The 27,781-nt window shown below is 38.3% G+C and overlaps 1 pseudogene; it reads left to right on the top strand.

Annotated features, from left to right (window-relative positions):
- The first annotated feature begins 5,670 nt into the window (after positions 1–5,670).
- Positions 5,671–26,215, top strand: LOC149169093 (tyrosine--tRNA ligase, chloroplastic/mitochondrial pseudogene; annotated as a pseudogene).
- Positions 26,216–27,781: the final 1,566 nt, after the last annotated feature.

Here is a 27,781-nt window from a genome sequence, read left to right as displayed (position 1 = left end):
TCCACCAGCTCAAAACTCAACTGCTTCTGATCTAAAATTCGTGAGAACAAAGTATTTCTCGTACAGAGATTGATTGTATGGGCTTTTACCGGATATCTCACCTTCCAAAGGAAGGATGAAGCCAGAGGCTACCTGGCCCGATTACAGACTCTGCCTGAAGAAATAAAATGTAACCACTTTCTGAATAATAGATCTAATGATCAACTCTCTTCTGATACCATGTAGAAATTTTGAATAATATGACACTTATTCACAGAGATTATCTTGATTATACATTATTGCGGAATACATGCATAATACATAACCTCCTCTATGTTGATCATCAATTTTGCAGAAATAAAAACAATGAAACATCAATCGCATGTGCACATTAACACAGTATGTAATCCGGGAAAAGAATACAACTGAAAACCCCACACTATCTGTATATTATAATGATTGAGAACATGTAACAATACATAGTACAATACTCCTCACAAGTACTCAATACTATCTCCACCTATTACACACAAACTAGCTCAGATCTGAATCAATCACAGGTTCAAATCTCCTCCACCGCTTGCCTGCCTCCACTGCGCAATCCTACATGAGAATAGATGAGAATAGCTGATCCAAACTTGTATTTCCCTTGGCTGAAGCACGCAATCCTCATTGGCAATACTCAATCCATTGATTGTGCAAATCTCATGCACAACTATAGTCACAACTGATAGCAATCTCAACCTCTAACACCTATCTCCACTGAACTGTCCATGCACTGAGTTAACTGATGTATTCTTTAGTTGCTTTATGAGTTAATAATTAGTGAATTAATTAACAATTAATTCACATCACTCATCACTAGTGTATTTGCAGTTAAACTAAATACAACTAGTTCAACCATGTCAAACTGAACACAACTCCATCAACTCCTCAATCAACTCCACCAAACTCAATCAGTTGAGTTCTAACTGAAGTCCATCATGCAATAGCTCAACTGACCCATAAGAAAAGTGTATTTCCTTCTGACAGCTGCATGTGCCACATCTGTAGCTCAAACTGAAGTGCTCCAAGAGGATAAGATAATGTTTATAGTCTAAATATTATTATGAGCTAATAATATTCGACTGTTCTATTTTTAGCCTGGCAGTCTAAAAATAGACTCCGCACATATGTCTAAAAATAGAAGTCCATCTATTTTTACCAACATGACCAATCATCCACAAATAGCATCCTGCAACTCATAGACCATGATCCATATGTCTAAAAATAGACTTTGCGCCAAAAATAGCCTGCGGGCCCACTTAGTGAAGGCGACTCCTTTCCACTAAGCTCCATCATCTTGTTGCATTCTCAAAAAAAATTCACAAAACTAGAATCCAGAGTTGGAGTTGTTGTATCAGTGAATTGTGGCTTCCAAAACCATCTTGATAGATATGGAATTGATACACTTGAGATTATGAAATCCAAGAATGAAATTTAGATTACCAACAAATTGAAACATTCCAAGAGTAAAATGGAACAAGGATGGTCCTCCCCATCATATATGTTACTCTTGAGAACTCCCCTAAGCCATTAATGATTTCGTGAACATTTATTGTTTTCTAAGAGTAGTAAGTGAGTGCTCATTTTATTACAACAGTGCAGAAGCTTTTCAATTAACAACCAATGTGTAAATTACTATTATATATATATCAATAAGTAAACTATAAGAGTATTCCTATTTTATAACAGTAGTATGGAATCTTGTTAGTCAACGTGCAATGTGTAATTAGATATTTTAAATAACAGTAAGTACACTGTATATTTTGTGTCATTTGCAGCATAAAATTTAAAAACTTTTATAGTAAATGAGATATTGTTTTTACTGTTAGTCATGTTAGAATAAAAGCAATAACAGTGCAAACAATTTAATTATATGAAGTTACATTCAAGCGATGAAATTGCTTTGGATTATCACTTGGCTTGAAGTGAAACTGAATTAAAGTCAGTGGCTTTGATTTCCGAGAAGTTGATTTAGCATGAAACAATTCAAGTTAATTTTAGTTGCTTTTAATTTCCAAAAATAAATAAATGATTTTGAATTGGCCTTAAACTTAACTCCATGGGTATCGACTCCTACAGCCATAGACACCCATCATGCACCAAGCACAACAGCTGCTTGATGACCAACACTGCCACAGGGGTGCGGTTATAGTGCGACACCCAGAGCAAGTTGAGTAATCCTGCCTTCCCTACTCCTGTGAGCCACTTCCACGGCTCCAACGTAGTCATCCTCGTATTCATGTCTATGATGCAGCACATAAACTGTTTGGTCGCCAGGTGCAGGAACTTCTCGTGGTCCGCCAAGTCCCAGTCTTCAAGCTTCAATATCGACACCCGTGCCAAACACGGACCGTCAAAAGCAATTTCATCTGGTAGCATAGGGGTTTGCAGGGGAGTCTTACTTTCATCAATGTCCTTCGGGACCTTAGACTTAGGCTTGTGCGGAGGGACATACTCCGGCAACTGTGTAATAGGGCCCATACCCTGGGATTCAACCTTCTCTATTTCCACTCCCACATCCTCATTGTCCATGGGGATGTCTTTGATATCCTCCTCTTCTGCTTCTAGGTTTATAGCCTTGCCTTTCTCTTAGGTAGTGGGCTTTGGTGGGTTTCGTCTTGGCGACGCGCGCACCGGTATGGCAGGCTGCTTGCCCTTCTTGTCTTTCATGGTCTCCTTGGTTGGGGTTGGCTTCGGTCTTGGCGTTCTCGGGGATTTAGGGACCTCCGCTAATACTTCGGCCACTTCCGGGGTAGCTACTTCGGTCCCCATATCAATTTCCTGCACATTTTCCTTGGCTGCCACTCCTTCGGTGTTCATAGCTTCTGCGCGGGTCGACATGACGCTATTCACTAGTGCTTGTGTCTCCTTTGACAATTGTTCAAACGCCGGACTCGCTATCAGATCTTGAAAGAATTCACAGTTCATGTGCACCTAAAAGCGCAACAACTCAATTCTCAAAATGCCAAGTGTTTTTTGTTGGGCAACCACTTGTAATTTATAGGGCATTTTGAATTCAAATCCGACCGTTCCCCCCAAAATCGATTCATTAATGCCGGATTGGTGGAATATTTTCAAGGATCTAAGCCATAAATTTCATCTTAAATGTCGGTCGCCCGCTCCATTTGGCCTCACTTCTGTCGTCTTTTCATGAACAGTGACTTTAACAGTCACTTTCCAACCGACCTACGTGATTTCTCCCTGGGTAGCGCAACTCCCTCCGCGCTGCCGCAGACTCGGTGACACGTTTGTGCTTCGCACCATCTTCCAATCGCGTAGCTCCCCAACCTAGGCAGTGTAGTTTATAGTTCTGCACATCCTTTCAGCTGCCTGGAGCGCTAAGACTATGCTACTTTCATTTAGTCACATGGTTGGACCGCCAGTGTATGGCTTCAAGTGACTGTCATTCACCTTTCCTGAGAAGGGTTCTCCATTTAACTTGACCAGTTGTACCGCTCCTCCGTCGGTAATTTCCTTAATAACATAAGGCCCTAACCAGTGCATCCTGAATTTCCCTGGAAATTTATCAAACTTACTATCATATAAGAAAACTAGGTCATTTACATTAAATGTGCGCAGCTTGATGTGTCGATCATGTCATGCATTTTCGCGCTGCTTTTGGACCTGCTGGTGAAATCCAGCCAAAAATCTTTCTTCTTCAAGCTCATCCAGCTACGCAAGCCTCTCCTCTAGGGCTCTGCGATCCGTCATACCTGTGAGCACTGTTATGTGCAGACTAGGCACGATGTATTCCATAGGCATTACGACTTTCACACCATAGACAAGCTTAAAAGGGGTTTGTCCCATCAACTTCTTACATGTTGTTCGATAAGCCCACAGTACTGCAGGGATGCGTAGGTCCCAATCACTTCGCTGAGCATTGCAAACCTTGGTCAGCACATTTTCGATCACTTTCTTGAACACCTCCATTGTCCCACTAGCTTGTGGGTGATAAGGTGTGTTCTTCTGGTGATATACCTGAAATTCATCTGTTAGTGCGCTGATCGTCTCATTCAGGAAGTGCATACTACGATCACTCATCAATATCTTCGGACATCCAAATCACATCAGTACATGCTCAAATAGGAACTCCGCGACCGTCGCGCCCGTGCAATCCTTCACCGTCTGCACTTCTGCCCAACGAGTCAAATACTCTGTCGCAGTGATAATGTACCTTGCTCATGTCTTCCCTTGTAGCTGAATGGGTCCTACAAAATCTATCGCCCACTTCTTGAAGGGTTGCAACGTCATTTGTGGATTCAAAGGCATTTCATCCCTTCGCAATGGCATGCCCATTCTTTGACATACGTCACATGCCTTGCAATATGCTTTTGAATCCTGATGAAGGGTTGGCCACCACAACCCTGCGCGTAGAATCTTCTGCGCAGTTGCTCTCCTTGCATAATTTCCTCCTGCGGCGCCCCCATGAGCATCCACGAGGATGATGCTTCTTTCGAACTCAGGTACATACCATCACAATATCTCATCAGTCCCCATATTGTATAGATGCCCAAAAATGACAAAGAAATCGGCCTCGCGCATTGTTGGGCTGCTAGTTTGTCATTATTTTTTTTTCTAAGTAAGTTTAATATATTAATATGATACAAAAAAAGGATTACAGTGAGGCTCGACCACAGAGGATCCTAGCAAAATTCATCACACAGTCATAATAGCTATTTTTGACTGCCCCAACAAAGGGGAAACCAGTCCAGAAAAAAAGTATGAGTCCAAAAATAGCCCACACAGGGGTAACCAGTTTTACCACAGCATAACAGAAACATTTGAACCAAATCATAATCCTGACCAAGAGACACATAAGACTGAACAATAATTGAACCATCAAAATGACAAAACGTCCACTTGGCTAACTCGACACTTGGCACTTAGTCGTCCGAGGTTGGTTCCTCCACAATCGGACACGCATACATGTCTGGGTCGTCATCCTCGTCCGACGCGCCACGTCCATGAACTGGTTGGCCTCCCTCAGTGCTGCATGCTCCAACATGCGGTCCTGACGTGTCTTCGCAGCGACTACCAGAACCCTGCGTGTAACTGAGCTTGCCTTTCTCAACATGCTGACTGCCAGCAACTACTTGGCCATGTAGGGTGGCCCAAACTTCATCAGCTTCCCGATCACCATTGTTGTCCCGTCTCCTGCTGCTTGGTCCTGCTCTGATCTCCTCTACAGCGTGATCAGCCAGAGGAGCTAGTGGCTCAATTTCTTCCGTGAAGGTAATTGAGACGGTAGTGACGATTACTGGGCGATTTAGAAGACTGCGAAAGTGGAACTACATGGTGTGAGGAGCAAGGTGCGGAGGAAGGTGAAAGATAACAGTGCGGAAAGCAGCATCTCCACTACCAGTGCCATGGAGAAGTGCTCTGCCTCTGCCGCTTAGAGTCTCAGGGTATTGCCCCACGAAACTAATTGAGTTGGGGTTGTCGGCGGAGGAGGTAGGGGAAACCGAATCGGGGCTAGGCATTGCATGAGAGCGTGAGCTTCCGCCTCTTGTGCTTCCTCTTCTACTGCGCATATGATGGCGGACCATGGTAGGGATGGAAACAGGGGGAAAAGCAACAAGGATAGTGGATGAATTGACAGAGGGGCGGTGCGGGGAAGTTACAGAGGAGTTGTGATCATAAGTAAGAATGCGAGGTTGGTGTGGGAATGGTGGAATCCATTACCCAGATCAATACAACTTAAAAGCCAGCATCTACAACCAGTGACGATGCACACATTAGGCTCTCCCGCCTGCGGAGGACAAGCACAGTGAATCAGGGGGGAGGAATAACAGAGAAATTCACAGGCTCCATGGTTAAACTCACCTGGGCTATGTGGGAACTAGCTTTGCCTCAGCCTGTGGAGTCATTTAGTGGCTTCTACAAGGTGCCATGAATGTCATTCATAGTGGCATGGGGGAAGTTGCAGGGGGCCATGTGGCTAGCCCATCCGCCGCCTTGCCGTCTTGTCATTTTAATTCCTGGGATGAACACCTACATCCAGGTTGCTAGTTTGTCATTATTATTATCACTCTTTAACGCCTATTTCACCCATTTCTACCATTCTTTATCACATCATTTATCATGGTTTATCATCTTATAATTATTTATGCTCTTATGGATAAATATTATTTCTTCTCCTTTATTTTTAATAAATTGATGATTATTATGCATGATTTTACCAATGATGGTTTATTAATAAATTTGTTGTAACATCACTCACCATTTTAGCCTCCAAAATATTTTCCATATTGCAGATTTGATCTCCAGCTCATAATTAAATGTGCCAACTTAGAAATTCGCTGAAATAAGAAGTGACAATTTTGCATTGGATGTTTTGGGCAAATGGAAAAGAATCTGGAAAATCCGAAACATGGGTTTTGTCCAGAGCAGACCAAATTAGTTTTGTATTGAGTCATTTTCCCAAATTCAGTCCGTATTAAGAGAAATGGAAGGTTCTTTGAAGACGTTTTTCTCAAATTCGTTGTTGTGGCCGTTTTCCAAATTATCTCAGTTCCAATACCAAATTAGACATGTTCCTGTTGTATGCTGATGGAAAGATATTTTAGATATGATCTTGTTGATCAATTTGTTGTGAACAATCCAATTTTGTAATGAGAATCATTTTGTAATCATCTTTGTTGTAACTTCTCTCTGCTCTCTGTGTATTTAAATGAAAACAGAAATCAAAGACAGGAGAATGGGAATTATGGGGAATTAGATTGATTATTAGATTAGAGATAGATAGGATGGGATAGGAGGAGAGGGGGATGGAACGGTTATTATTCCAAATTGTAATTTTATTTGCAGACTCTCACTGCTGAGAAGACACAAATTACTGTAACACTACCTGATTTGATGATTAATACATAAGTAGAGTTGTTGTTCCTTTGCATCTCCTGAAGTAATCTGACGGTATTCACCGGCGGCTAAGGGCTCGGCCCCTGGTGGATTCACTTGTTGTTCTTGTATCATGCATTTCTGATTTCCGAAGTGTGATGGTTTGATTGAATTCTTACTTTCTATAATTGTATCGCTTTGCTTTTTCTTATTTTCCAATCTTAACAGAATCATTTTGCTTTGTATAATCCGTAGTAGTGTTGTTGATTCAGTTTACTATTATTTCAGATTCAGTTATTTAATTACATATTCTGTTTGAGATCATCAACTGTAAAGAGTATTGACTATCGTTGTCGAAGCTCTCAGATTGGGATCGTTTGCTGCTTGTATTGGTTATTGAGGATTGTGTTTGATTTAGATTAAATCAGTTAAAAGAGGAATGAGTTATCACTATTGTATCCTCGACTGATGATTGTTGTTACTTTGATGAATGTATGATTTGATTTCATTAGAGGATTAAGTTTTCTTTAATTGCAATTGGGATTTATTAAAAGCATCCATTTACTCTTGTATTTGAAAGATCTATACTGCAATTTAGGAAACATTACTCTCTGGGATTATAGCGTGCACATATTGTGTACACTCTTGAAATAAGAGGACTTGCCTGGGTTGATAATTAATGTGGGATAATTAGGAGTTTTAAAAGGCACCTTTTATCAACCAACATTTTGGCGCCGTTGCCAGGGAGAGTGTTGTCATGTCATAGAGAGTGATGTATGTTTGTTGCTGGGAAAGAATTGGGTATTAAAAACGGAAGGTAAGAACCTACGTAACGAGCAAGTAAAGTTTTTGCTCCTCCGCTCGCTTTTCAACACAATTGCATAGAAGTTGAAGTAGGTGTTTGATGTTTGTTTGCTGTGAAAGAATTGGGTATTAAAAACAGAAGGTAAGAACTCGTGTAATGAGCAAGTAAAGTACTTGCTCATCCGCCCACTTTTCAGTAGAATTTCATAGGAAATTTAGAGGTAGATTTTTTTTGAAAAAAATCTCGTAATTCCACTCAAGTGGTGATGTAAGCACCACCCATTTCACTAACTAATTGACAGGAACATTTGAAGGAGGAGCCTTAAAGAAACACATGAAGAACATCTTCTATTATGGTAAGAAATGGCTCACATTACAACTTTTGAATTCCCTATCAAAGATTTAGGAGGAGTGACACAAATGCACATAGTTCCTCCATCTTATCTACCAAATCTTCATGGTTTGACAACTAAAGATCCAGATACATTCTTATTTGAGTTCGAAATAATTTGTAGAGGATATGATTATTGTACTAATGATCAAAGGTTGAAAGTGTTTCCTCTTACTCTAAAAGGAGCAGCTTCTCCAATGGTTCAAGAGCCTAGGTGGGAACTGCATCCAAACATGGGAGGACATGAACATATTCTTGAAGAAGTACGAGGACTATTGCAAGGAAAATGAAGATATTTTCAATATGATACAAGGGGAAGATGAAAGCTTGGAGGACGATTTGGAGCGATTTCAATATAACCTTCAAAAATCAAAGCATAAGTATTTGGAAAAACAAATCTTAAAAACACTCCTACACAAAGGAATCAAATAATAATTTTTAGAACTCTTAAATTTGATAGGAAAAGGTGATGTTTTTCAGTTGTCATATGATGATGTTTGTGAATTGTGCATAAGGGATTCAAGAGGAATCTCTAAGGCTGATAAGAATTCTAGAGACATTTTTTATTTCTTTTCCAAAGCCGCTACAAGAACAAGAGATATAAGAACTGAAATTAATGTTTTATTTGAATGTTTTAAAGCTGATTTTATTAGCTCACTAAATTCACAATTGGACATTTTGCAAGTTCAAAAAAAATCAAGAATTTGATGAAGTGTTTTGCCCTCATTACCAAAAGGAGCATCCCATAGATAGTTGTTCTTCCTTATCTAGGATGGAAGTAGTATATCAAAGAGATGAGGAAGCGGCAACAAGGTCAAAACCATGGGAAGCATGACCTACAGGTATGGTTCAAAACACTTCCTCACCATTCTCTTATTTGCATAATCCATTATGGAATACTCATGTGATAGGGCAGTCATGTCAATCTCAATATAACCCCCACAAATCTTGTCTACAAGTTTGGCATGGTTCATCTTATGATTGCATGACTACTCTAACTCATCTTGTAGCACAAACACATCCTCCATATTCTTCACTAGCTCTGCCACAACATCTTACTTGCCTATCAAAATCATCCACTCAACCCAATCAACTACATCATCAAAATGCTCCATTTCGTACACAATTTCTTGCTCAACTCATTCCACACCCTCACCACAATAAACCAGTACAACATGCTTACAATGTTGAACTGCAAAATTTACCCACCCTTCCCACCCATTCTATCTCACATGCACCATTGGAGAAAACTTACAATGAGATTCAGAATGTTTCAAATTCAAAAATTGTAGAAGTTATGGCAAAAATTGAGGTTTTTTCTAGTCTGCATCAACAAGTCATTTTAAAAGCTCAAGAACTTCATTATATGATGGCTATGAGAAATCAAGAAAGTAAAGGATATATTGAAGATTAATTTCACTCCATCATTTGTTTGCAACATCACTCCATACTTCAACAATTTTTGATACCATCTTTTCAAGGAAAGTTGGCTTCTCATACCCTAATATTTATTAACATGCATTTTTCAAATTTGGGTATGAACATATTTGAAGCCTTATTTTGAAAATGGTTCCACTAGAAGTATTCTTATACATAATCATATTCATTTCTCAAATCAGAGTAGGTTGGTGTAAAAAAAATAAAATAAATAAGGACATAAATAAATACATTTTGTTTTTATGTAACAATAGTTGTTGCAACACGCTGTGGAAGTCAACATCGGTGATAAATGTTTTAGTTCATTTGTGTATGTAGATGAATTATAATGGAAATAACAGTTCTACAAACACTCATATTCATTTTTATCACTGATTTAAAAAAAAATAATAATAAATAAATAAATTATTGAATATCATATTTTTGGCTTATGGGCTTGATGAAATTTCGGAAAATACAGTCGGGATAGTCATGTTTTGAGGGACCAAAAGGGAATATTTTTAAAACGTGTTTCTATCCTAAGTAGCCCTTAATGTCTACTTTCCAACCCAATTTGAATCACTCAATTTGAATTTGAAACGAAAACATTATAACCAAAACATTGACTACGTGTCGTAGGGAACTCAGGAACAAAGTTGGGACAGTCAGCTTTTGGAGGCCTAAATGACTATATTTTGAAACCCTTTTTTATGGTATATTACCCTATGAATCTAGTTTATAAAGCAATTTGAATCACTCATTTTCGATATCGTATGAGAAAGTTATGACGAAAATATTGACTGTCTATCGTAAATCAGCACTCTTAAAACTCTGTTTTTCCTGCTGTTCATTAGAATATTTGACCTATCAATTCTTCTTGTTTTCAAAACCTGTTTCTATTGGATATAAATAAATGAATCTACTTTCATTTCCAATTTGAATCATTCAAATCCGTCATCAAACAAAAAAGCTATGCTGAAAATATCCACTATTGTTCTATATGGGGAAATCGAAAATGACTCTGTTATGCAGGCTTTTCTAAGTAAAATTGACATATCATATCATTGAATTTTTAAAACTTGTTTCTATTGGCAATATACCTTTGAATTATCTCTCATATGGCTTTAGAATCATTCAAATTGGATAAAAAACGAAGGAGTTGTGATTAAAACACTACTGGTTGTTATGGTCGACCACTGTGCTCCCGCAGGTGAAATAAATTTTACTTTGTTATTTTCTCCGTAGATTTGTTTTACAGAGTAACTATTTGTTATTTTTTGCATAATTCTTGGATTAGGGGATCCCGATGATCTCTCTTTCTCCATGATTTAATTTTTTATTGCAGATAGACACTCGTTTTTGCAGGTCTTAGGAGAATAAAGAAGTCAATTTATGGACGAACGATTCTTGAAAGAAATTTTAATGAAACATGAGAATTTCATCTAATTCATTATCCAACAGATTCATAACAAAAGCAATGAAGAATTGATTTCCATTTGAAGATTCATGTCACTGTTGTCAATACATTTTTCCAAAAGATCATTTTGTTACTTGGCTTAGAAAATAACATCATAACTGTTGTAACTTAATTTATTTACAAACTATTTTTAAATAAGGTGTTGTTTCTTTTTTGATTTTTCTTATGTTTTTGTGTTTCAGGTGTTGCTTCCTTCGAATTGTAATTTCCGCTTCATTGATGATTGAATAAATAGGACCCTAAGATACAAATTCTTGCTGCACAAGGAAACTCTTCGACAACACCAGTCCACTAAACAATTTATTCTCTTGAAACCTGTACATAAGTTTACCTTTTTTGTTGTTTTCTTTTTATTTGATTGGATTTGCTTGGATAATAGATTGTACATTAGTTTCTTTTCTATTTTTCCTTTGTTGTTCCCTACAAGGAACAACAATTTTCATGTGAATTTTGTCTGTTGTTCCCTCTAAGGAACAGTTGTTGTTCCTTCTAAGGAACAGTAATTGTTGCATGCATATTTTCTTTTCATTGTTCCTTTTAAGGAACAGCTGATATTTGTTTTAAGGAACAACACCTTTTCGCATATATTTTTTGTTGTTCTTTTTAAGGAACAACACTTTTTTGTGTGTACTTTTTGCTGTTCCTTTTAAGGAACATCGCCTTTTCGCATACATTTTTTTGTTGTTCCTTTTAAGGAACAACACTTTTTCGCATACATTTTTTTTGCTATTCCTTTTAAAGAACATCACTTTTTTTGTGTGTATTTTTTGCTGTTCTTTAAAAGGAACGACACTTTTTCGCATATATTTTTTTTGCTGTTCCTTTTAAGGAATAACACTTTTTTGTGTATTTTTTTTCCGTTCTTTTTAAGGAACAACACTTTTTCGCATGCATTTTTTGGTTGTTCCTTTTAAGGAACAACATTTTTTTGTTTGTGTATTTTTTGCTATTCCTTTTAAGTAACAAAACTTTTTCGCATATATTTTTTTGTTGTTCTTTTTAAGGAACAACACTTTTTCGTGTGTATTTTTTGCTGTTTCTTTTAAGGAACAACACTTTTCCACATGCATATTTTTGTTGTTCCTTAAAAGGAACAACATTTTTTCGCATACATTTTTTTGTTGTTCCTTTTAAGGAACAACACTTTTGTGTGTAGTTTTCGTTGTTCCTTTTAAGGAACAACACTTTTCTACATGCATTTTTTTGTTGTTCCTTAAAAGGAACAACACTTTTTTTGTGTGTATTTTTTGATGTTGCTTTTAAGGAACAACACTTTTTTGCATACATTTATTTGATGTTCCTTTTAAGGAACAACTTTTTTTATGTGTAAGGAACAACACTTTTCCGCATGCATTTTTTTGTTGTTCCTTAAAAGGAACAACACTTTTTTGCATACATTTTTTTGCTGTTCCTTTTAAGAAACAACACTTTTTGTGTGTATTTTTAGCTGTTCCTTAAATGGAACAACACTTTTTTGTGTGTATTTTTAGCTGTTCCTTAAATGGAACAACACTTTCATATGCATTTTTTGTTGTTCTTGTTAAGGAATAACACTTTTTTTTATGTGTATTTTTTTTTTTTTTTTTTTTAAGGAACAACACTTTTTTCGCATACATTTTTTCGTTGTTCCTTTTAGGGAACAACACTTTTTTTGTGTGTATTTTTTTTGTTCCTTTTAACGAACAACACTTTTCCGCATGCATTTTTTGGCTGTTCCTTTTAAGGAACAACACTTTTTTGTGTGTATTTTTTGTTGTTCCTTTTAAGGAACAACATTTTTTCGCATGCATTTTTTGTCGTTCCCTATAAGGAACAACACTTTTGTTTGTGTGTATTTTTTTGTTGTTCCCTACAGGGAACAACACTTTTTGGCGTGCATTTTCTTTGGGGAACAACACTTTTGCATATATTTTCTTTTGTTGTTCCCTATAGGGAACAACGCTTTGGGAGTATTTTCAAGAACAACCTTTCCTTCCTCTTGTGGGATTATTCCTAGTTCATCTCAACCACATTTTACTGATTCCCTTTCATGGCATGAAGTACACTACTTTTATGAGGACAAGAATTATGGATTCTATTGAAGCGAGTTAATATTATTCACGTTATGATCTTTAACAGGACAACTCTTTGATGATAGATTATTTTCAAAAGGGACACAATTATTTATATAGTACTTTGCTGCATTATTTTCTGTTGTACATGATACTGATTGATCATATTAATACCATGTTGGTTCTGCTATTCCTGGTTATAATCTTCTCTGTTTGTAATAAATGAGATTATGGGTATATTTTTTCTATTAACATGTTCAACTTCTTCCACCATCCTTGCTATTAAGGAGTACTGAGCCTCCCTCCTTTTATCATAAAATTGTGTAATAACAACAAAATTTTGTTCGCAGATGGAGGATAGGGGGTCTCATTACGAGCTAACCTACCATGTTCATAAGGCTGTAACAAAGTGACATTCCCATTATGGCCACCACACCAGGGTTATGATCCATTGGATAGCCAAATTATCCTTGGAACAGGAGGTCTCATCATGAGCCAGCCTAATAATTTTTGCTACATCCCAATGAATGACAGTGTGGTTATTTGGTTACCATGCCAGCACACTGATCTTTTCTATAGAACAACATTGGAACTCTCCATTTATAAATTGAGGATCCTGGCTCATATGGGTTAAAAAGCAACCCTGTCGAGGCTATGGACATCTGCTGGCAGCAGAGGCTCTGCTTATGGTATTGAAGTTATATCTTATCATCAATTATTACTATAATACCCTTTTCTTATTCTCTCTTTTTATCGGAGAAGTTATTTCCTTAATTTTTCCTGTTTTGAACCTTTACACATGAGAAATTGTTTTCTGATCAATCACATCATTTTTCAGCTAGAATACCGTCAGCAAAGCATCATTTTTGCATATTGCTATCCTTTTTTTTCTTCGCGTAACTTATCATCAATCCAAAGCGTCATATCTCTTATTCATAACTATCTTTACACACTCTGCTCTCATTATAACCATAACTCTCGCCGTCCTATCATTGATATGTGTACTCTGCTTCATTCACTACCGTATTGTTCATTCCCTTGCCTTGCCGTCAGCACAACACCTTTCATATGCTTTATGGTCATGGAATCTCTTTTCCAATTGGAGGGGGGAATGTATGCATTATGAGATAGCATGTGATATAATTACTGAACTCTGTCATAACTTGATGATTTGACAAAATATTAGTATTGCATTTATACAAAAGTTTTTCTGGTTGAAATTCTTGCATGCATCTTATTTGTTGCTATTCCAAACTAACACAGTCGATTCACGGAAATTGCATGCCAAATAGTGAATTGTTTACAGGAGAACAACAAGTATGGGCAGAATTCTATTCGCAGCATGATCACACTATTGCAACTAACAGAAGAGGCTTAGGCAACTCGCGAATGCGAACAATTGTTCAGACATGATGTGCTTGCCTGGATTCCACCTTTTGCATCACTTTCAGCATCAACTCTGCCTACACCAACGTCAACAAATGCCAGTCCATACATGACATTCTACATTTTTTTGGAAGTAAAACTTGAGGTAAAATAACAAAATTTTCTGATTTATTACGAATTTAGGAGAATTTCATGAAAATCCATTAAGCGTTATTTATCATCATTCATTCCACATCTTTACCACTTCCCATTTTTCAGAGACATCTCATATTTCAGTTTGGGGGAGTGTTGCTTTCATTCATTTCTTTCTTAGGACCATGCCATTAATATTCTTTATTATCCATTGATATTCTTATTCATTCTCAACACCTCCCTTATTCCATGTTGTTTTACACCAAGCATAGATTTCAAGAGAGTGTAGCAACCATCTCAATTTTTTTTCTCGCATTGCATGAGGGCATGCTAACTCTCTAGTTTGGGGAGGAATTGCTACACATGATGGATGTTTTCTACTTTCTTTCTCATTTAAGGCATATAATTTCATTTTTATACAGTGCATAAATTAATTTGCGTATATCTTTAAAACTATGAAATGAATACTTGTGATTTTTGGATAATAAAAATGTATCATTAAAATACACAAACCCAGAAAATTTCAAGTTAAATTAGTTCATAAAATTTAGGAAATCATGCATTCTCACCTACAGCTATTTTTCTTATATCTCATGATCCGTGCATCAAAACGATTTGATTTTTGGATCATAGAAGCATTAATATAGTAGAAATCTACTTGCAAAATTTTAGCAAAAGCTGGTTTGTAGTTTTTTAAAAAATGGTTAATGAAGTTTGTTGTTACTAATTTCAAATTTTGCTGCAACTTCATATACATATAGTTGAACATCAATGTAAAAATTGTTACACCTTCATCAACATTGCTAAAATTGAATATCCATTTGTTTTATCCATTTCGTAAATTGGGATGGACAATTTTTGTATTATTGTTTGGTTAATACAGAGTCTTTGGGTTGCATGAGGACATGCAATATATTTAGCTTGGGGGTATGTTGGGCTGCTAGTTTATCATTATTATTATCACTATTTAACGTCTATTTCACCTATTTCTACCATTCTTTATCACGTCATTTATCATGGTTTATCATCTTATAATTATTTATGCTCTTATGGATAAATATTATTTCTTCTCCTTTATTTTTAATAAATTGATGATTATTATGCATGATTTTACCAATGATGGTTTATTAATAAATTTGTTGTAACATCACTCACCCTTTTATCCTCTAAGATATTTTCCATATTGCAAATTTGATCTCCAGCTCATCATTAAATGCGCCAACTCAGAAATTCGCTGGAATAAGAAGTGAAAATTTTGCATTGGATATTTTGGGCAAATGGAGAAGAATCCAGAAAATATGAAACATGGGTTTTGTCCAGAATAGACCAAATTAGTATTAGAATGAGCCGTTTTCCCAAATTCAGTCCGTGTTAAGAGAAACATAATGTTCTCTGAAGACGTTTTTCTCAGATTCGTTGTTGTGGCCGTTTTCCAAATCATCTCAGTTGCAATACCAAATTTGACTTGTTCCTGTTGAATGCTGATGGAAAGATATTTCAGATATGATCTTGTTGATCAATTTGTTGTGAACAATCCAATTTTTTAATGAGAATCATTTTGTAATCATCTTTGTTGTAACTTCTCTCTGCTCTCTGTGTATTTAAATGAAAACAGAGATCAAAGATAGGAGAATGGGAATTATGGGGAATTAGATGGATTATTAGATTAGAGATAGATAGGATAGGATAGGAGGAGAGGGGGATGGAATGATTATTATTCCGAATTGTAATTTTATTTGCAGACTCTTGCTGCTGAGAAGACACAAATTACTATAATGCTGCCCGATTTGATGATTAATATATAAGTAGAGTTGTTGTTCCTTTGCATCTCCTGAAGTAATCCAACGGTATTCACCGGCGGCTAAGGGCCCGACCCTTGGTGGATTCACTTGTTGTTCCTGTATCATGCATTTCTGATTTCCGCAGTGTGATGGTTTGATTGAATTCTTACTTTCTGCAATTGTATCACTTTGCTGTTTCTTATTTTCCAATCTTAACAGAATCTTTCTACTTTGTATAATCCGTAGTAGTGTTGTTGATCCAGTTTGCTGTTATTTCAGATTCATTTATTTAATTACATATTATGTTTGAGATCATCAACTGTAAAGAGTATTGACTATCGTTGGCGAAGCTCTCAGATTGGGATCGTTTGTTGCTTGTATTGGTTATTGAGGATTGTGTTTGATTTAAATTAAATCAGTTAAAAGAGGAATGAGTTATCACTACTGTATCCTCGACTAATGATTGTTGTTACTTTGATGAATATATAATTTGATTTCATTAGAGGATTAATTTTTCTTTAATTGCGGTTGGGATTTATTAAAAGCATCCATTTATTCTTGTATTTGAAAGATATATACTGCAATTTAGGAAACATTACTCTCTCGGATTATAGCGTGCACATATTGTGTACACTCTTGAAATAAGAGGACTTGTTCGGGTTGATAATTAATGTGGGATAATTAGGAGTTTTAAAGGCACCTTTTATCAACCAAAACGCACCACTAATTCTTTCTTTTGTTGGACAATGTATCCTTCTGGTGCAGTTCTTGCTGTTAGGAAGTGGATTATATCCTCAAAATGACCATCCACGACACGCACTGCAAATCGCTATGCATCAGACAATCCTTCTTCCAAGTTAGTAGGTTCCTCTCCTGTTTCGATGCGTGACAGATGGTATGGTCCCACGTTCAATACTTCAGGCTTCACAACAACTTCAAAATCGTACTCTTGGAACAATAAGGAGCCATCTACAGATTCGCCCCCCCCGCCCCCCAACACAGGCTTATTGACCAAGTACTTCAGTGCATAGTGATCCATATACATCTTAAAGGCCTCCTAGCAAGTAGTGCCTATACTTCTGGAGCGCATACACCATAGCTAGCCCCTTACACTTAGTGGTAGAATAGTTCTTCTCTGCTTTGGATAATCTGCGGCTTGCGAATGCGATAGGATGGTCCAAGCCTTCTCCACCAGCCTGTTTCAGTACTGCTCCCAGTGCTATATATGACGCGTCAACATGTACATGAAACTTTTTCTTCTAGTCTGGGAAGACTAGAACTGGCATGGTAACCATCTTTTCTTTCAATATATCCAAGCTCTTCTTATAGTCATCGTTCCAGCAGAATGTGACATCCTTGTTCAACAATTTCTCCATAGGCGCGGTGATCTGGGCATAACTTTTGATAAACTTTTTGTAATATCCTGTATGTCCCAGAGTAGCACAGCTATTTCACACTCCTCGGTGCTTCCAAGTTCAGTATCACTGTGATCTTTGTGGGGTCTACCATCAGTCCTTGTTTGCAAACCACATGCCCCAATAGGTTCCCAAAAGGAATGCATAACAGACACTTCTTGAGATTGAGCGTGATCTGGTATCTTTGACAGGTATCCAGCATCAGGCGCAAGCTTTTTACATGGCGCTTAACTAGCCCAAATATAGTCTAGTCATCAAAATATACCTCCAGGAACTTATGAATAAATTCCTTGAATGCCGCAACAACCACGCGTGAAAAGATTGCAGGCACATTCTTCAATCCAAATGGCATTACAGTGTATTGAAAACAACCCCACTCAATTGCGAAGGTTGTCTTGCTCTTATCCTCTGGTGCGATTTTGATTTGGTGGTACCCAGGGAACCCATCAGTCAAGGAATATGCTTCTTGGCTGCCTACATTGTCTAACACTTCATCCGTGAATGGAGTTGGGAAAGGATCATGCACACAAGTGTCATTTAGTTTTATGAGATCCACGCATATCCTTATCTCATCCTTCTGCTTCTTCTCTTGCACCACCATTGGGCTCACCCAATCAGATTCTTCCACAGGCTCAATGATGCCTACCACGAGCATCTTGTCCAGTTCTAAGAGGACCTTCTCCTTATATTTCAGATTGAGATGGTAAGACCTTTGCTTAACTGGCTTCGCATCGAGCTTTAACTGATTTTCATCATTCCTAGGTCCCTGATTATTCCTTTTAGATCAGTGGACTTGGTAGGGAATAAGTCCTAGTATTCGCGGAGCAGTTTAGCAACCTTATCCACTATCGTGTCATTCCAGTAGTCTCCAATCTTCGCGAATTTGAGTTCTGCCTCCATACCAATGTTTACTTGTTTCGTTTTCAACGACGTGGTTATATTAGGGTTCTCAATCTACGATCCTTGAACCTCACGTGACCTTCTATTTCTGGAATGTTAATCTTCTACGGAACCTCGTCCTCTTCTTCAATAGTTACATTATAACATTCCAGCATGCGACTCAGCTGAGTAGCCCATTCAGGTCGAGTCAAGTCTAAAGGATCTTGCGGTATCCTAAAGATTACTACTTTCACTTCTTGTAGCGCTTCATCAATATTGTCAAACCCATCTTCAAAATTAAATGTCATCATGAATCCTTCACACAAGATATTCCATTCACCTGTCCCATGGTGGAGCTCTGTTTCTATATACCAATTCATTGGGATAACATCCACGGTATGACAGAATAGGTTCACCCACTCAGGTTGGGACTTTTCTCCATAAACTTGGGTCCATTTGGCCAGATGCGCGCACGGATCATTCTGCCCATCATACTTGTCTATCAGTCGCATATTAGGCTTCCCAAATTGTGTTCTCATCATCCTCCTACATTCACACCAATCATCAAAGCTTCCCTTGTGTGTACCCCACCATCTTGCGGGCGTAGCGCGCAATGACCAGTCCAAGGCTTAGAAGCATTGCTTTTCTGGTACCTCCCTTTCAAATGCATCCAAAAATATATCTACCTCATTCAGACCATCATAAGTAGGCAAATTTCTTACCTCTAATGACACACAGCACAGCGACCGGGTCATCATGTTGCAATTCAGCGTAGTTACTTCATGTAACCGATTCTGCCAACATTCTATTTCTTCGTCAGAGTCCGAAGTGCAGGAACTCTCGCAATCCCATGTAATCCATCCATCCGCAGTGGGATTCACCCAATCTTGGTCTCGCGTTGTTATCTTATAGATACAGTCCATGTCGTTATCACTCTCATAATTGCGGACAGGTTTAGTATAGCGTGATTCTTCACCAAGATCGAGGGGTACTATTACGCACAACGATTTCTTCTCAAAGATCATCTTTCGCTTCTTCAGATTGATTACCCTGTTCAATTCCCAGGAGCGCAAGATAGGGATTGTTGTCTTCCACTATCTATATTACTTCAAAGTCAGCCAGCGCGCTCTCCCCCTCAATATCCACAGTCACCCCCTGTAGCCATCCCATGGGGATGATCTTCTGCTGATTCGCCATCCTTAGCTGAATTGGAGAACATTGCAGCGCAAGTCTCCCCATTCGCTCCCAAGTCTGTTTTGGTAGGACATCCGCATCTGACCCCAGGTCCAAAATGACCTGATCCATTTCATACTCTCCTATCTGTGCGGTCAGTCTCATTTCTCGTCCCGTCCTTGCTTTATGCTTGCCAATCTTTCGTACTACATGAGGCTCACCTCACGCGGTTCCAGCACATCTATTGATTAGTTATTGTAACCCTTTCACAGCCTTACTGTCGCGCAATAACTTCATATAGGTTTCCAGGAAAGTTGTGAGCATAGAGGGGTCCACCTCCTGCTTAGGCTTATCCTTGCTTCCTGAGATGGAGGCCTCAGCGAAGCTTTTCTTAGCTTCCACGAAGGCTTCACGAGCATGCTCCAAATCAGACTCATCATCCTTTGTCGGGGCTTTGCGAACCCATGTACTATCTTCTGGTTGTTTCCCCTTATCATCTCTTGTCGCGATTCCACTTCTGAGCACTATATTTACGTTTGGATCTTCCTCGCGCGGCTCAGACCTCATCATCTGCAGGTTCTGAGTCAGTGGAGGTGGTAGCGCCCTTTTGTCACGTATCTTAACTATCAACGTAGGATAGTATTCCATTTCATGATCAAACAGTGTGCAATATTTGCATGAGGGACGCGTTGGATTAGTGCAATCATGGGCATAATGTCCTGGTCTTCTGCAATTGTAGCAAATCAATTGTCCTCGACCTCTACCAGGTCCTCCTCCACCTCGGCCTCTTCCACGCCCCTGAAATCCTGTTCGCGCCATCCCCGTGTTCTAGTTAAGGGGTCGTGTTTCGGCCTAAACCCTATAGGCGGGAGTTCTATTTGTCATTAGTTCATAGCTCCTACAAGTACACTCATCATGCCCTACTGACCTACAAAAGTTGTAGAACCGCTGTTGTGGTGTCTGTACAAACTTCTGTAGGAAGTGACAATTATTCGTGGCATGTTTTCCGGCTACTTGGTAGATAGCGCACCATAATGCAGGCCCCGCACTAGGTCTTTCTTGAGCTTCTAACCTTAAAGGCATTAGTCCTCCTCTTGCAATATAGTTTGCAAAGACCAGGCAATGGTCTTTGTCCTGACCCTGACTCTTGCATTTCAAACACCATACCTCCTTGTGTACCTCTAGTCGAACCGTCCTATCTTGCTTTAGGCTTTGCATCTCAAGGCACAGATTCTTCAGTTGTGCATGGATCTGCTGAACTCCTAGATTAGGATCTTACATCGGGGTTTCATGTATTCTCATGGCAATCTCCAAGGCCTCTCCCTGAGTTATTATCTTCTACTGCGATAGTGCACTCCTTAAGTGTGGTAGTAGCGAAGCCACAAACCACTTGCGATGTTGTCCATTTGTCAAATTCATGTTGGCTTCGGGGATTATACATTCCACCCTCTAATCTAGTTCCCAAGACATCTCGCCTAGTTTCATCATGATCTCTTTGAATCCCATAATCAACTGCACCTCAAATTTAGGCCTACTAAATTTCCTATTTAATGTTGTTTGGATGTCTGCTACTCTAGCATTCGAGTTATTGTTAGATTACTTAATATACCAGGTTAATGCGCGATCTTGCAAAGCACTAACCAGTGTCACCTTCTTTATATGATCATCTGTAACACCTTGAGCTTCCCATACAGCCTCACAACGAACCAGAATTGGTCCAAGTCCTCATTTCCCAAGCCTTTGAACAAAGGCAACTTCACTATATTTGCCATGCTAAATCGCGATGGAGGTGGAGGTGGTATAGGTGAAGTTGGAGGTGAGGGTGGTGAAGTTGGAGGTGGTGTGGGTGGAGGTGGTATTTGCGGGAATCCTTGTCTTATTAAATGAATAGCACTTTGTGGAGAAACTTTCGCTATCCCTTCTTCGTCACCTCGCGGAGGCGAAATCAGGGGACTATACTCCGAACCCTTTTTTCCTTCGTTCCTGTAAGTTTTTCCGCTTTGCGTAGTCCCGAACATCAAGGTAGTTGCATAACCTATTTTTCGCACAATAACATTTTAATCTAGGTATTCAAAGATTTTACGTACTTATCTCGCGGTTCTTTGAAAAAACGTTGCTCTGCCTCGTTGTAGCTAACTGAGGTGTCGACCGCGAATTTAGTCACAAATTCTCCTATGATGCGATCGAGCCAATGATCGACAACGTAGGCAATCTTATCCTCCAATGCTTCCAATCTTCGCACTAGCTTTGGGGTCCACACAATAGGACCATCAAGTTTCCACCTTCCTTGGCTATCTGCTAGCTTCGCGATCCACTCGTATAGCTCGATAGGGAAGGAGCAGAAAAAGATCTCGTGGATCTCTGTATATAGGTATCTTTCCAACCATTGTTCTTTTGTCAGTCACGAGTTTCTGTTCTCTTGTGCCACGAATTCATGGATATTTCTATCCAACCAGTCTCCAATCTCCTTCTTAGTTGGATTCCAGTGAGATGACATCACACATCTTTTATGCAGATTCTGGTCTCGTCAACGGAACCATTTATTGGCTTGAGGGGGCCTGACCCAAATTCAACGTTACTTAGCCAAACAAATCCCTACACTACTGTCCCTTTCGGCATTAGCTCGCAGAGCGCAGACTAAAGTCTCACCCGAAGTAGTACGGGGGGATGCTGGAACCAAGTTTCTACAACCTGAGATGGTTATGATGTCGTTTGATTTCTTCTATCCCTGCCTTCACGCAGGTGGTCTTGCTCTAGGGCTTGTAAGACAAACCCTTTATTTCGACCTTCAATACCTTCGCGAAAGTATACGATCAACCTTCGTGCAACCTTAACCTGTGGCTCAGGTACTTTCGTGCTGCTATGGCAGCATGCTATGCAAATTCCTCAATTATCCTAAGTGATTTGCTTATCTTGTCAAATACTTGAAGTTATTACCGCGTAAGCAGATATTCGCATTTGCGTTTAATTATTCAATGTAATTGCATTCATTCACGCATCATATAAGCGTAATAAAGGAAATTCATACACAAAATATCCAAACCCATCAACATAACAAATACCCAGAAATTGCAGAATAACTCTTTTTATTTATATCTTCCAAGTGTTACAGACTCTGTTCACCCTGCGCACGCAGCTGTAGGGGTCCGCGCACTCAGCTGCAGAGCCTCTATCTACACTACAACCCAAGAATTAGACTTCTTGCTTCAAAGCTATGACCTTATTCCATGTTCGATCCATTCCCTAAACTACTTAGAGCTTAGCTCTTTTTATACAATCCCATAGTCCGCAGACCATGGATAGGTCTTTTATAGCCGACTTTACTTTACAAAACTAAGGGCGGACTACCCTTTTTTACACATAACACCTTTGCGCTCATCGACCACAAAATGCAGAGTCTTTACATTTATATTACAAAAATTGACTTAACATTGGCTTTTAGCCCCCAAACTGCCCTTGGGGGATCCCGCTCGCAACAGTGCATTATCTTCATTGCAGAGTATTTTCTCTCAGCCCTCTAGTTCTCAATTTTACATTTTTGGAGGCACATGCTCCAAAGCCCTGTATACCTCTCCAACAAGTTTCAACATTTGTTAGAAACAAGCTTGCTCATTGTGGGCATATGCAAGTTGCTTATATAAGTGGAAATTAGCTATAAATCTTGAGCAAGTTTGATAAAATAATAACCAAGGTAGCGAATCAAAGAAAACTTTTATAAATGATTAAACATATATGTTTAATTAATTAATATCCTATATTGGATATTAAAAAGATGGTGTTGTTTCCACATGCTAACCCTATATATACATATATCAACTAGAATCATTATAATACATGAGATACAAAAAATTGTTGATATATAAACTAAGTTCTAAGAAACAAAAAAAATTAATGATTTGAAGAAAAAATTGTATATACATTGAAGCTCTAAATAGCCTTTAAAGTCCAAAGCCCACCCAACCGTACATAAGCTTTAATTGATATCTTAAACATATATGTTTAATTAATATCCTATATTGGATATTAAAAAGATGGTGTTGTTTGCACATGCTAACCCTCTATATCAACGAGAATCATTATAATACATGAGATACAAAAAATTGTTGATATATAAACTAAGTTCTAAGAAACAAAAAATTAATGATTTGAAAAAAAAAATTGTATATACATTGAACCTCTAAATAGCCTTTAAAGTCCAAAGCCCACCCAACCATACATAAGCTTTAATTGATATCTTAAGTTGAAAAACCATCACACTATATCTAATAAATAATATCAAGTTAATGCCAACTGGGCACAAAGAACCTTGAAAAGAGTGTTAGTGAGGGGAGGACACGTGAGCTCCATGAATGTAAGACTTATGATCGATGTGGCCGTTCTGTTGGTGTGTCGTTATAATATGTTGGTTCTTAATGGTTATTAATTTACTTTGATCACTTTTTCCTTTATTTTTCTCTAATATTTTATTTAAAAGAGTTTTTTTTTAATATTAGTGTTTTATAATTTTTATATTTTATTTCATATTTCGATATTTACGCCGTAAGGCGTTCCCTCTGAGAAAGACATCCCTAAAATGTGACGTGTGCGATCCTGAGCCATTGATTATGTGTTAGACGATTGGGGTGTTTTCAGCCGTTGATTTAATATGTTTTTTTAGTTTAAAATGTCTTTTTTTCCACCGCGCCACACGAAACGTGTCTTTGTTTCTTCCCTGCATGACGGCCGCGTAGCTCGCGTAGCGTTCTGCTTCCTACCAGAGCGGCCGTCTCGCGTAGCGTTCTCTTTTTTTCCACCGCGCCACACGAAACGTGTCTTTGTTTCTTCCCTGCATGACGGCCGCGTAGCTCGCGTAGCGTTCTGCTTCCTACCAGAGCGGTCGTCTCGCGTAGCGTTCTGCTTCCCACCAGAACTTTATATAAGCACAGATTGTCTTTGTTTAGGCACAGATTTTCATCCGGAGGTAACCAGCTGCACACAAGGGTAACCAGCGCCACAGAAGGACAGGTAATCATTTGTTTTCTGTTAACGTTTTGTTTATGAAACTAAACTCAGTCAATGTTCTGATTTGGAGCTCAAAACATAGAACCTATTTGCACAATCGCATTGATTCCTCACAGTGCTCCACTATTCATCATTTATTCCATTGTACATATCGACACTTATTTCGGACTTGCATCAACTGAGCATGGCCAGTTTTCCTAATCAACAGAGATCTAAGCCTTGCATATTACCCTTTGCAATCGACTTCTTAAACTGTTCAATTAAACTGCAGAGAGTTTGCATTTGGGAAACTTGCTTTGTATTATTGTATTATCATGGTTTAAAAAATGTGGCCATGTGCCTGTAGCTTTAGTTGGGGGGCCACTGGTAGGGTTGGGGACCCCTCTGGTAAAAGCTCTGAACACCCTGTACTAGATGAAGAAACAATTAGTAGGAATTCTGGTGGTATTAGGATAATACTATAGCAGATATTAGGGCAGACGAATGATATCCATGATGGAAATTTAGGATTTCGTCATTCTTATGCTATAGTGATAAATCATTATGATTGGTGGAAATAATTCAAGCTGCTGGATTTTCTCAGAGATATCGGGAAGCATGCAAGAGTGGGCACCGTGATTGCCAAGGAGAGTGTGAAGAAGAGGCTGCAGTCAGAGGAGGGGATGAGCTTCACTGATTTTTCATATCAATTGCTGCATGGTTATGATTTTCTTCACCTATTTAAGAATGAGAATGTTTCGGTTCAGATTGGGGAAGTGATCAGTGGGGGAATATAACTGCAGGGACTGAATTGATTGGGAAGGTTCTTCAGCAAGAAGGGACTTATGGGTTGACATTTCCACTTATTTTGAGAAGTGATGGGACCAAGTTTGGGAAGTCAGAAGATGGGGCGATTTGGCTCTCTGCTTCCATGCTTTCCCCTTACAAGTTTTACCAACATTTTATTGGGATCTCTGATGCAAATGTGATAGTATTTTTGAAAAAGCTTGCTTTCTTGATCCTGGAAAAATTTTCTGAGCTTGAAGAAGGCATGAGAAACCTTGGGTACGTCCCCAATTCTGTTCCAAGCAAACTTGCTGAAGAAGTGAATTGTTTCGTTCATGGTGAAGAAGGATTGGAGGCCTTGAGGGCAACATAGGCTTCGGCTCATGGTTCAAAGACTCACTTAGAATGGAAAACTATTGATGCCATTGCAAATGAAGTGCCATCCTCCTTGTTGTCGTATAATGAGGTGTTGAGTTCATCTCTGGTGGATTTATCTGTGAAAGTCGGGTTGCTGCCAACTAAAGCAACAGTGAAGCGTCTCATTAAGACAAGGAGGTCTCTACATGAATAACCAAAGAGTAGACAACGAGGGGAAAATTATTGAAGCAACTGATATTGTCGATGATAAATTGTTGTTTCTATCAGCAGGCAAAAAGAACAAGTTGGTTGTAACGATAGCTTAATTCATGCGGATGGCTTTCAGGACATTGATTGTTTGAATGGATAAATTACCTAAAATTTGTTTTCAATGAACCATGATAGTAGGCTTGAGATTGTTTCAGTTATGTGTGTCTTTGCTTCAAACGACTGATGTAGTCAACTTGTCAATGTTCATGATACACACTTAACTGATTTCAAATAGACATTTGTAGGTGAGTTGTTCTAGCTTGGCACAATTTTCTTAGATTCATAGATGCAGTTTGACATGTATGTTCACTCGAGGTATTCTCATGAGATTTTGGGCAATCGAAACAGATACAGTAAATTTATACATTTCTTAACATTTTAAGGCGTAGGGATATCTTTCATAAAGTTAAAAGGTCATTTTCATATATAGGCAATAGACCTGATCGACTGGTTCCTCAGCGAGCACTGTAATATCCCGGTCCCCAGCTCTTAACCCACATTGACATTGTAATATCCCGTTCCCCAACTCTTAACCCACGTTGACATTGTAATTGTAATTAATTACGTTATTGATTCTTGTATGGGAATATAATCCCCAGCACTTAACTCCCATTGATGTTGCTATTATAATTAATTATGTTAGTGATCCCTCTGTATGGGCATGTAAATGTAAATGGGCAAAGACCTAGAATAATTGTAATTATAATCTAATAACAACTGATGAAGAGGTGAAGCCTTGATATGAAGACATATATAATTATAATCTAATAACAACTAATGAAGAGGTGAAGCCTTGATATGAAGACATATAAGTCCCACTATGCCATGATCTTTATGCCAATGAGGGTGTTCACAGTGGTATGTTAAATAACACTGCAACTACTTAGTGGATTACTGAAAACTGAAACCAAATTTACTTCACAGTGGTATGTTAAATAACACTGCAACTACTTAGTGAATTACTGAAAACTAGGCAACTGAAAACTGAAACCAAATTTACTATACCATGATCTTTATGCCAATGAGGGTGTTCACAGTGGTATGTTAAATAACACTGCAATTACTTGGTGAATTACTGAAAACTAGGCAGCTGAAAACTGAAACCAAAGTTACTATACCATGATCCACTGCAATTACTTGGTGAATTACTGAAAACTAGGCAGCTGAAAACTGAAACCAAAGTTACTATACCATGATCTTTATGCCAATGAGGATGTTCACAGTGGTATGTTAAATAACACTGCAACTACTTAGTGAATTACTGAAAACTAAGCAACTGAAAACTGAAACCAAATTTACTTTCACCAAGATACAGAGTAACTTTACTAAATTCTTGTAATCTGTTGCATAAATTCAACCACATTTCTTCATTTCTTGTAATCTGTTGCATAAATTCAACCACATTTCTTCATTTCTAAGGTAACTCAGAGTAGACCCTGTATTGATGTCAATGCATCATCCCATAATTTTATCTTCTTCCCATTGTTTACACCCCAAAACACATGATTGTCCAATGTCAACTAAATGTTTGCTGCTCATAATGTTATATCGATGAGCCCCTTTAGGGAGAGTGGATTGGCCTTCTAATGATGTTAGGCTTTTGTTACCTAGATTAATTTTTA

The sequence above is a fragment of the Pinus tabuliformis genome, chromosome 4_2 (assembly GCF_031772625.1).
Source record: "Pinus tabuliformis cultivar Carrire ecotype Pingquan chromosome 4_2, CPIR1, whole genome shotgun sequence".
NCBI lineage: Eukaryota > Viridiplantae > Streptophyta > Pinopsida > Pinales > Pinaceae > Pinus > Pinus tabuliformis.
Note: the sequence above shows the minus strand (reverse complement) of the source record. Positions and strands in the feature narration are given on the sequence as shown.